Below are 10,017 nucleotides of genomic sequence, written 5' to 3'. Positions count from 1 at the left end.
TTAGGCCCATATTTATATTGAGTCCATTATTTTGTAATAGGTAGCCCACCGGGTCAGGCCCACTATTTATGTAAAGACCATTTTTATATTGTACAGATTTTATATTTTCAATTCAAAAGATATCAGATTCTTTCGAACCTTCTCTCAACTTTCATGAACCCTAGTTTACATTTTGTTGATTCTACTGTAATTCTCGCTGCTTAACATGGTATCAGAGCCTACATGCAAACTCGCAGCAACATTTTAATAATGGAACTCCTTCCATTTATTGGGAATGTGTACAACATTTTGTTGTCTGATGAGAAGCAGAGACAAGTGTCTTCTGCCTCCCAATTCTCTACGCTTCGTTTAGTGTTGGGACTTCTAAGCCATCATTTCCTTCCAAAGTCTCCTTTGAGGCTCCAATGTCTTCTGTCATATGCACGTATTGTAATTAGCCTGGGCATACTATAGATAAATGCTATAAATTGCATGGCTATCCTCCCAATTTCAAGTTCAACAGAGGACCTCCCCCTCGTAGAACTGATGCACATGTTGAAGTTGACTCCTCTAGTACTTCTTTAGTGCCGGGTGATTCTGATGGTCCTGTTGAGAATGAGCAGTCCTCTATCATACTTGGCCTTACCAAGAATCAATACTCTCAACTGATAATCTTATTACAACAATCCCAGATCTCTGTTTCCCACATTCTCCACCTCTCTTGGCTTATGCTAACTTTGTTGGTAAGCTCATGCATTATGAGGGTGTTTCTTATAGAGCTTGCATGTTGTCTAGTGTGAATGGCATTGTTTGGATAATAGACTCTGGAGCTACTGATCATATGACTTCCATTAAAAGTTTACTCTTTGATATAATCACTCTTCCTATTCCTTACCTTGTGTCTCTTCCAAATGGCTATAAAGTGAAAGTTACCAATGTTGGTTCTTTAGCTTTTTTTCCTGATTTAATCCTTCATAATGTTCTTTACATCCCTAGTTTTAAACATAATCTCATATCTGTCCATAAGTTGTCTCATTGTGATGATGTTGTACAGTTTACCAAATCTGCTTGCACTTTCCAAGGCCCCTTAGTGAAGAAGCTACATGGTAGACTGGACAATAGGCTTTACAAGTTGTTTCAACATGCCACTTCTCATGTTGAGTCTGTTGATGTCAATTCTTGTTCTTCTGCTGCTTGTTCTGTACCTTTAGTTTCTAATAATGTTGTTGTTGACAATTCAATTGTAAACACCATCATAGATTCTAATAAAATGAATACATCTGATATTGTTTGGTATTATAGACTTGGGCACATTCTTTTTTTCCAAAATGAAGCTTATTCCTCGTCTTGATTGTGGGCTATCCTCTAAACAGTCTTTCACATGTCATATTTGCCCCTTGGCAAGACAGACTAGGCTGCCCTTTCCTGTTGGCTCTATCTAGTCTACTCACTCTTTCCAACTTATACATATAGATACTTGGGGTCCCTACTCTACTCCCACTCCTTTTGGTTCCAAATATTTTCTACACCAGGGCTACCTGGACACACTTGATGGGGGCAAAGAGTAATGCTTTTGATTTGTTGAAAGCTTTCATCCTTATGGTTGAAAGGTTTCAAACTAAAGTACAAACTGTAAGAAGTGATAATGCCTTAGAGTTAGGCTCCAGTTCTTTTGGTCCTCTTTTCTTTTCTAAAAAGGGTATCATTCATCAAACTTCTTGTCCCCATACTCCTTAATAAAATGGTGTAGTAGAGAGAAAACATAGATATCTGTTAGAAATTGCCAGGGCTCTCTTATTTCAGTCTCACCTCCCTGTTAGATTCTGGGGTGATTGCCTTCTTACTGCCACTTACCTGATCACTAGATTCCCTTCTCCTCTCCTTCAGCACAAGAGTCCTTATGAATTATTATTTGGGAAGGCTCATGTATACTCTCTTCTCAAGTCTTTTGGCTGCCTTTGCTACTCTACGGTGCCTAAATCTCATAGGGACATGTTTCATCCTATGTCCATTCCATGTCTGTTTGTAGGCTACCCTTTTGACAAAAAGGGTTATAAACTCTGTAACTTGTCCACTAAATCCTGCTTTGTCTCTAGAGATGTGACGTTTCATGAGCACATCTTTCCTTTCTCTAAGTCCTCTGTTACCTCCTACCCTACCCTACCTTCTTCTCATGTTCCTGGTCCTTTCTCTGATAATTCCCAGTTTCCTCATTCTCCTCATGTCCCTGGTCCTTCTCCTCAGTCTTCTCCCATCTTTAACTCTTCTTCTCTTCCCTCTGGTTCCCTTGGTTTTTCTGTTTCCTCTTGTTCTAGCCCAACTCCTCTTTTTGTTCTACCTTCCTCTCATCCTCCCCTCAGAAGATCTAGCAGACCTCACACTGTTCCTGTATACCTTCAAGATTATGTCTGCCCCACTCTTCCTCTTTCTGCACCCCTTCCTGCCCTTCTAGCTCTGAGTCTGTTTCTTTCAATGCAACCACTACTCAGCTCCATATTCCTGAGCCTTACACTTACTCTCAGGCTGTTGTCCCTGAGTGGAAAGATGCCATGAGAAAGGGGTTTGAGGCTTTGGAGGCTAATAGAACTTGGGATATTATTGAGTTACCCCCTGGTAAGAAGCCTATAGGCTGCAAATGGGTATATAAAGTGAAATATATAGCTGATGGGAGTTTGGAAAGGTATAAGGCTAAGTTGGGTGTTAGGGGTGATACTCAGGTTGAGGGGGGTGATTTTCATGAAACCTTTTCTCCCGTTGTTAAAATGTCTACTGTGAAGTCTTTAATTGTCGTTGCAGTTATGCAACACTGGACTTTATTTTAACTTGATGTCAATAATGCATTCTTACATAAGGATCTTGATGAGGAAGTCTTTATGAAGGTGCCTCCTGATTTATCTATTCCTCCTTCTTATTCCTCTTCTGCTCCTTTGGTTTGCAAGCTACTTAAGTCCCTCTGTGGTTTGAGACAAGCCTCCATACAATAGTATGCTAAACTATCCCAGGCCCTTTGTTCTAGAGGATATTCTCATTCTTTAAATGATTACTCACTGTTTACTAGAGGTTCTGGGTCTTCTTTGGTCATTCTAGTTGTGTATGTGGATGATGTTATCCTAACTGGGTTTGATTTGTTTGAGATTTCATCTTTAAAAGCCTTCTTGCATGAATAGTTCAAAATCAAGGACCTTGGTTCTCTTAATTATTTTCTAGGAATTGAAGTTCTTTATTTTGATTCGGGGGTTCTCCTACATCAAAAGAAGTTTGTTCATGACTTGTTTGATTCTTTTGCTTCTTCTGCTTATTCTGTTGTTGTCCGTCCCCTTGCTCTTAATGAGAAACTGAAGGCTTCTGTTGGTAATCATTTGCCTAAACCTAAGGAATATAGGTGCTTGGTGGGTAAGTTGAATTTCTTGACTCATACCATGCCTGATATTAGCTTTGCAGTTTAACATCTCAGCCAGTTCTTGCAAGCTCCTTGTGTTCCTCACATGCAGGCTGCTTTGCACTTATTGAGGTATTTGAAGGGTACTTCTGATTTTGGCCTTTTCTTCAGCAATTCATCTGATCTCTCCTTGAAGGTCTATTGTGATAGTGATTGGGCCTCATGTGCTGATAATCAAAGATTTGTGACTGGTTTCTATGTTTTCCTTGGTGATTGTTTGGTGAGCTGAGGTCTCTCTTTCCTCTGCTGAAACTGAGTACAGGGCCATGAGTAAAGCTGCAGCTGTAGTCACTTGGCTTTCAAGGCCGATGTCTGATTTTGGCATTTCTTCTTCTTCTCACATTCATTTGTACTATGACAATCAGGCAGCCTTGCACAATGCGCGCAATCCAGTCTTTCATGAGCGGACTAAACATATAGAGTTGGATTGTCATTTTGTCAGGAAAAAAATTGGTGATGGGTTGGTCAGTTTGAGCCATGTTTCCAGTGATGCTCAAGTTGCTGATATCCTTACCAAGGCACTTTCTGGGCCTGCTCATCAGCAAGTTGGGAGTTTTGATGTGTGACTATAATTCCATAGTTTCGTACATTATGTGCCTTGCATTTTACATGCTTTAATGATAAATTACACTTTATTTGTACATAATGGAGTCTATTTTATGTGTAGGTTAATTGAAGATGAAATTAGAGCAAAAGGGATACTTAAACGTTGAAAGTGTGCTCGAGAACAGTGAAAAGGAGAGACCAGGCTTTAGCCTGGCGAGGCCAGCCTAAGGCCAGGCTGGACCAGGCTTTAGCCTGGCGAGGCCAGCCTAAGGCCAGGCTGAACCAGGCTTTAGCCTGGCGAGGCCAGCCAAATTCCAGGCGTTAGGCTGGCGATGCCAGGCCTGAGGCCAGGTCCAATCCGAGTTTTGAAGACTTAATTCATTCCGGATTTGACTAGGACTCGACCCACACGTTTAGGGTTTCTTTTACACATATAAATAGACCTAAAACACCACTTGGAAGGACATTTTTTTTGGCAGCTAGAGGCAAGAAGAGCTTGTGGAAAGCTAGAGGCAAGGAGAGCTGGTGGAATCACCTCTTGGGAGTTAGAATCATCTATTTATACATCTTTTCATCTTTACTCTGTATTTTAATTATGCAAAATATTTGGAATATTGTTAATATGAGTATGAGTAGCTAACTTTCTAATCTAGGATTTTGATGAAACCTATTGAAGGATGATTTTCTTGTTATGTTAATATAGATTTGCCGTAGTATTTTCTCTATTTGTTCAACTATATTATTCTTGTGGTTGATTGAAGGGCTCTCAATTAGCTGTGCCTATTTAGTATGTATTACTCGGGAGATAGTGCATATTTAGGTAGTTGTTGAACAACATCACTCCTAAACGTATATAAGGGATCAATACAAAGGTTTAAAGGTGGGATTATGGATAACGAAACCTTGATGCGATCTGAGTGAGCTGTACTTAATGCCAGCTAGCATAATTCGGGAGAATATGTCTAGTAAATTATGGTAATTACTCGGGAGAGAGTTACGACAGTTAGAGTGCTCATGGTCGATAGAGAAGACTTAGGCAAATTTATAGGAAACGTAGCAGAAAGGATTCCGACAATTGGGGAAATCATAACTCTAGACCTCCTTGGTCTTGTCTATAATTTCATCCATGTTAATTGATAGTTTAAGTGCTTTCTAGTATTTGTTAGTTAATTAGATAAAAATAAATATTATAATCTTTATAATTTAGAAATTATTCGAACTTGTGTTTCTTTGCAATATTGAACAGCTGTAGCTATGCCTTAGTTCTCTGTGGGATTCGACTCCGGACTTGTAAACCGGATTATATTTGCAACGACCGCTTAGTCTTTTTTATAAGGCATAGTTGGGTGTGATTAAATTTTGGCGCCGTCGCCGGAAAACTAACGGTTTAGTTGTAGGTGTTTATATTGCAAAGAAATACATTGCTAGGTTGATAAAGAAACACTTATAGTTGTAGGTGTACATATTGCTAGGTTGCAAGTTTGAACTTTAATTTTGTTTTCTTGTATTTGATTTTTTTTATTTTTGTTTTACTTGTTAATTTTAGAAACATGGCATCTTGGAATTATGACAGTTTTGATGTTGGTAATTCTACTTTTGATCCTCCTTATGCATATTGTGGAGGAAACCACCCATGGCAAAATTATCAAAATATTCCTGAGAGCGAGTTATGTGCACCAACTCAATCTTATGTGTGGAATGTGTGTGATATGTGTGGTGGTCAAGATGGTGACTTTCATGGTTGTGCTTATATATCTTATCCTCCCCCAACCCCTTACTTTGATGGTTCTTCTTTTTCTTGTGAAGTTAATAGGAACAAAGAACCCAGGGATGATGACCTGAAAGAGATCAGTAATATGCAAAAGTGCCTTGATATGTTAAAGTGCATTGTGGAGCAAAATACTAAAAGACAGCTGCAGATAAAAAGGCAAGAGAAAACTATTCACAACTTGAAAGTTCAAGTGAATCAACTGGTTGAAGATCTTAATGCTTAACAAGTCAATATTGTGAATAGTATCCAAGAAGAGCGTGAATTAAATGCAGAAATTGAGGTAACAATAGAGGGGTCCATAGTAGAACACCAACAATCAATCAAACTAGAATTTGAGGATGCCGATATTGTAGAAAAGATACTAGAGTCAAGCAAGGACATTGATGATACATACTTAGTTGACTCTAGTGTCATTAGTGTTGAGGATGTAGACAGTCCCAATGTTCATGTAGTTGAACGTATTGGTCCACACTCCAAGCATTTTTCCACATTGTGTTTGGATGATGATATAGAAATAGAGTCATCCGAGCTACTTGAGGAGTCAAGAAATGAGGATCAAAGCGCCTACATTCTGAAATGCTTCTTGCGAGAAAGTCGGGAATACACATCTCATCTAAAGGCCAAGAAGTGCAGAATACTACATTGTTTTATTGGGCCAGTCAGATTCATTCCATCACCCCAGGAGCATGATCATAGAGTAGAATCAAAACTTGGGGTCCAATTCATATGTTCAAAGTGGAGGCAGAAAGTGATTCGTGTCGTGCCGTGACGTTAAATCAAGCGCTTGTTGGGAGAAAACCTAACTTTACTGCTTTATTTTATTTTTTATTTTATTATTATTTTTTGTAGTGTCAATTTTTACTTTTCTAGGAGCATGGAAAGCAAAGCTATTGGAAGGATGCAACAGCAAACCAGATAGTTGAAACTAAGTGTGAGGTACCCGCACGAAGGACCAAGTCTGGGAGAAATCTGAGTACCCCATGAGTTGCTAGTGCTTCGGCCTTTGGCCTACCATGGAGTCTCTTTTACCCTCTTATTAGTTATGGTGTGCATTGGGGACAATGCACAATTTTAAGTGTGGGGTGAGGAGATTGTCTAGGTGACTTTCTATGCTATTTTAGTTGTGTTAGTTTAATTGAATATATTTTTTTAGAGAACAAAAATAGAAAAGATTGGACTTTTCCTGACGATGGATCAATTAGACAATTTTCTTGAGGGATTTAATTCAAAAGGAAAAAGACAAAAAGATTTTCTTTTGTTAGGTAGTGTAGCAATTCCCCCTTGGTTTTTCTTTGTACCGCGGTTCTTTTTCAAGGGTTTTGTTTGAACCGGGTGTAGTTAGTTTTATTTGTTTTTAGGAATAAGAACCATTGTGCCATGAATTAAATTGAAGCAATATCTCTTAGCTTTGTTATGCCTTGAGAATAGTTAGTACTATGGTTGTGACGCTTAGGCTCGGGTTTTGACTCTCGCATAAGTACCTTAAATCGTAGATTCCTAATTTGCCTAACTGTTTTGACTGGAATGTCGCGATGAAACCAATCCTGAGTGAGTTATGTTTCATGTATGTGTGAGGTTTTGTATGTATTCTATGCATTGCATTTGATGTCTAGAACTTGCCCCGTGTATTTGCGAAGCGAAATAGTAGTATTATTCAGTCTAGGAAGTGATATAGGTATTTCTTTGTTAAGCCAGATATATAAAGTTTACCCACCTAAATGTTATGTACCGTAGTTAACCCCGTTGAGCCTATAATATTATTTCTTTGGTAACCACATTACAAGTCGTACCCCTTTGTTTTAATCGATCATATATTTGAACCTTTTCACCTCTCATGGTTACTTGAATTATTATGAACTTTGTAAAAGTTAAAGTGTGGGGTAGTTGGTTCGGCTTTGGTGTGGATCTAATGAAATAAAGAGAAAGGTGCACTGTTTTGAAAAAGTAAGAGCCACTTGAATTGAAAAAGAAAGAAAAAAAAAATTAGCTATATTGCTGTGAAAAATATTCCTTGATAGTAGTGATTCTTGATGTAATTGTGCTTAAAGAAATATGGAGTTAATATATAATGAGGTGAAGGTGGAGTTATGGTTTGACATAAGTATGGGCTCGAGTGTTAAAGTATATGTATTAAAGTTCTTAAGGGAGGTGTAGTCACTCATATCCAAATGTATCCTACCCGACCCATAGCCTACATTACAACCAATAAAAGTCCTACTTGATCTTGGACTGAATGAACTCGATTAGTAGAGTATTACACTACGGGCAAGCCTATGGTACATCATTTGTGGCATATGAATGTTATTTCTGAGAGCGAGTGAATTTTGTCTATCTTGAGTTCCTATGTTCTTAAAATTCATCGTGTGTGGAACTAAGATCTTTGATTGGGTGAGGGCACATGATTCATGAAAGGAAAGGTAATGTTGTTGACATCCATGTTGGAGTAAGTAAGTGAATTGTGAATAAGGTATGGTATTTGTAAGTCGAATCTTGAGGCGAGGATGTGACACTTGTGTGCTTAAACTATTTTGAAACTTCTTGGTGTAATGAGTTAGGATAATTGCTTAAAAAGGTCGTATCTATAAGTGTACTTTGATTGCTCGAGGACAAGCAATGTTTAAGTGTGGGGTATTGATGTGTGGCTATAATTCCATAGTTTCGTACATTATGTGCCTTGCATTTTACATGCTTTAATGATAAATTACACTTTATTTGTGCATAATAGAGTCTATTTTATGTGTAGGTGAATTAAAGATGAAAGTAGAGCAAAAGGGATACTTAAACATTGAAAGTGTGCTCGAGAACAGTGAAAAGGAGAGACCAGGCTTTAGCCTGGTGATGCCATCCTAAGGCCAGGCTGGACCAGGCTTTAGCCTGGCGAGGCCAGCCTAAGGCCAGGCTGGACCAGGCTTTAGCCTGGCGAGGCCAGCCTAAGGCCAGGCTGAACCAGGCTTTAGCGTAGCGAGGCCAGCCAAATTCCAGGCGTTAGGCTGGCGACGCCAGGCCTAACGCCAGGTTCAATCCGAGTTTTGAAGACTTAATTCATTTCGGGTTTGACTAGGACCCAGCCCACACGTTTAGGATTTCTTCTACACATATAAATAGACCTAAAACACCACTTGGAAGGGGGTGGTTTCAGCATCCAAAGGGGTTCTATCAGCAGCCACGTTTTTGGGAAGCTAGAGGCAAGGAGAGCTGGTGGAATCACCTCTTGGGAGTTAGAATCATCTATTTATACATCTTTTCATCTTTACTCTGTATTTTAATTATACAAAATATTTGGGATATTGTTAATATGAGTATGAGTAGCTAACTTTCTAATCTAGAGTTTTGATGAAACCTATTGAAGGATGATTTTCTTGTTATGTTAATATAGATTTGTCGTAGTATTTTCTCTATTTGTTCAACTATATTATTCTTGTGATTGATTGAAGGGCTCTCAATTAGCTGTGTATTACTCAGGAGAGAGTGCATATTTAGGTAGTTGTTGAACAACATCACTCCTAAACGTATATGAGGGATCAATACGGAGGTTTAAAGGTGAGATTATGGATAACGAAACCTTGGTGCGATCTGAGTGAGCTGTACTTAATGCCAGCTAGCGTAATTCGGGAGAATATGTCTAGTAAATTGTGGTAATTACTCGGGAGAGAGTTACGACAGTTAGAGTGTTCATGGTCGATAGAGAAGACTTAGGCAAATTTATAGGAAACGTAGCAGACAGGATTCCGACAATTGGGGAAATCATAACTCTAGACCTCCTTAGTCTTGTCTATAATTTCATCCATGTTAATTGATAGTTTTAGTGCTTTCTAGTATTTGTTAGTTAATTAGATAAAAATAAACATTATAATCTTTATAATTTGGAAATTATTCGAACTTGTGTTTCTTTGCAATATTGAACAGTTGTAGCTAAGCCTTAGTTCTCTGTGGGATTCGACTCCGGACTTGTAAACCGGATTATATTTGCAACGACCACTTAGTCCTTTTTATAAGGCATAGTTAGGCGTGATCAAGTTTTATCACCCTCCAACTTGAGGGGGCTGTTAGGATATTGGATGCAGGCTGATCATTTGGGCCACTTTAGTATTTAGGCCCATGTTTTTATTGAGTCCATTATTTTGTAATAGGTAGCTCACCGGGTCAGGCCCACTATTTATTAGTAGAAACCATTTTCATATTGTACAGATTTTATATTTTCAACTAAGAAGATATCAGATTCTCTCGAACCTTCTCTCAACTCTCATGAACCCTAGTTTACACTTTGTCGATTCTACTGTAA

This window comes from Nicotiana tabacum, chromosome 12 (genome assembly GCF_000715075.1).
Source record: "Nicotiana tabacum cultivar K326 chromosome 12, ASM71507v2, whole genome shotgun sequence".
NCBI classification, from domain to species: Eukaryota; Viridiplantae; Streptophyta; class Magnoliopsida; order Solanales; family Solanaceae; genus Nicotiana; species Nicotiana tabacum.
The sequence above is the reverse complement of the archived record's forward strand: the minus strand, read 5'-3'. Positions refer to the sequence as shown.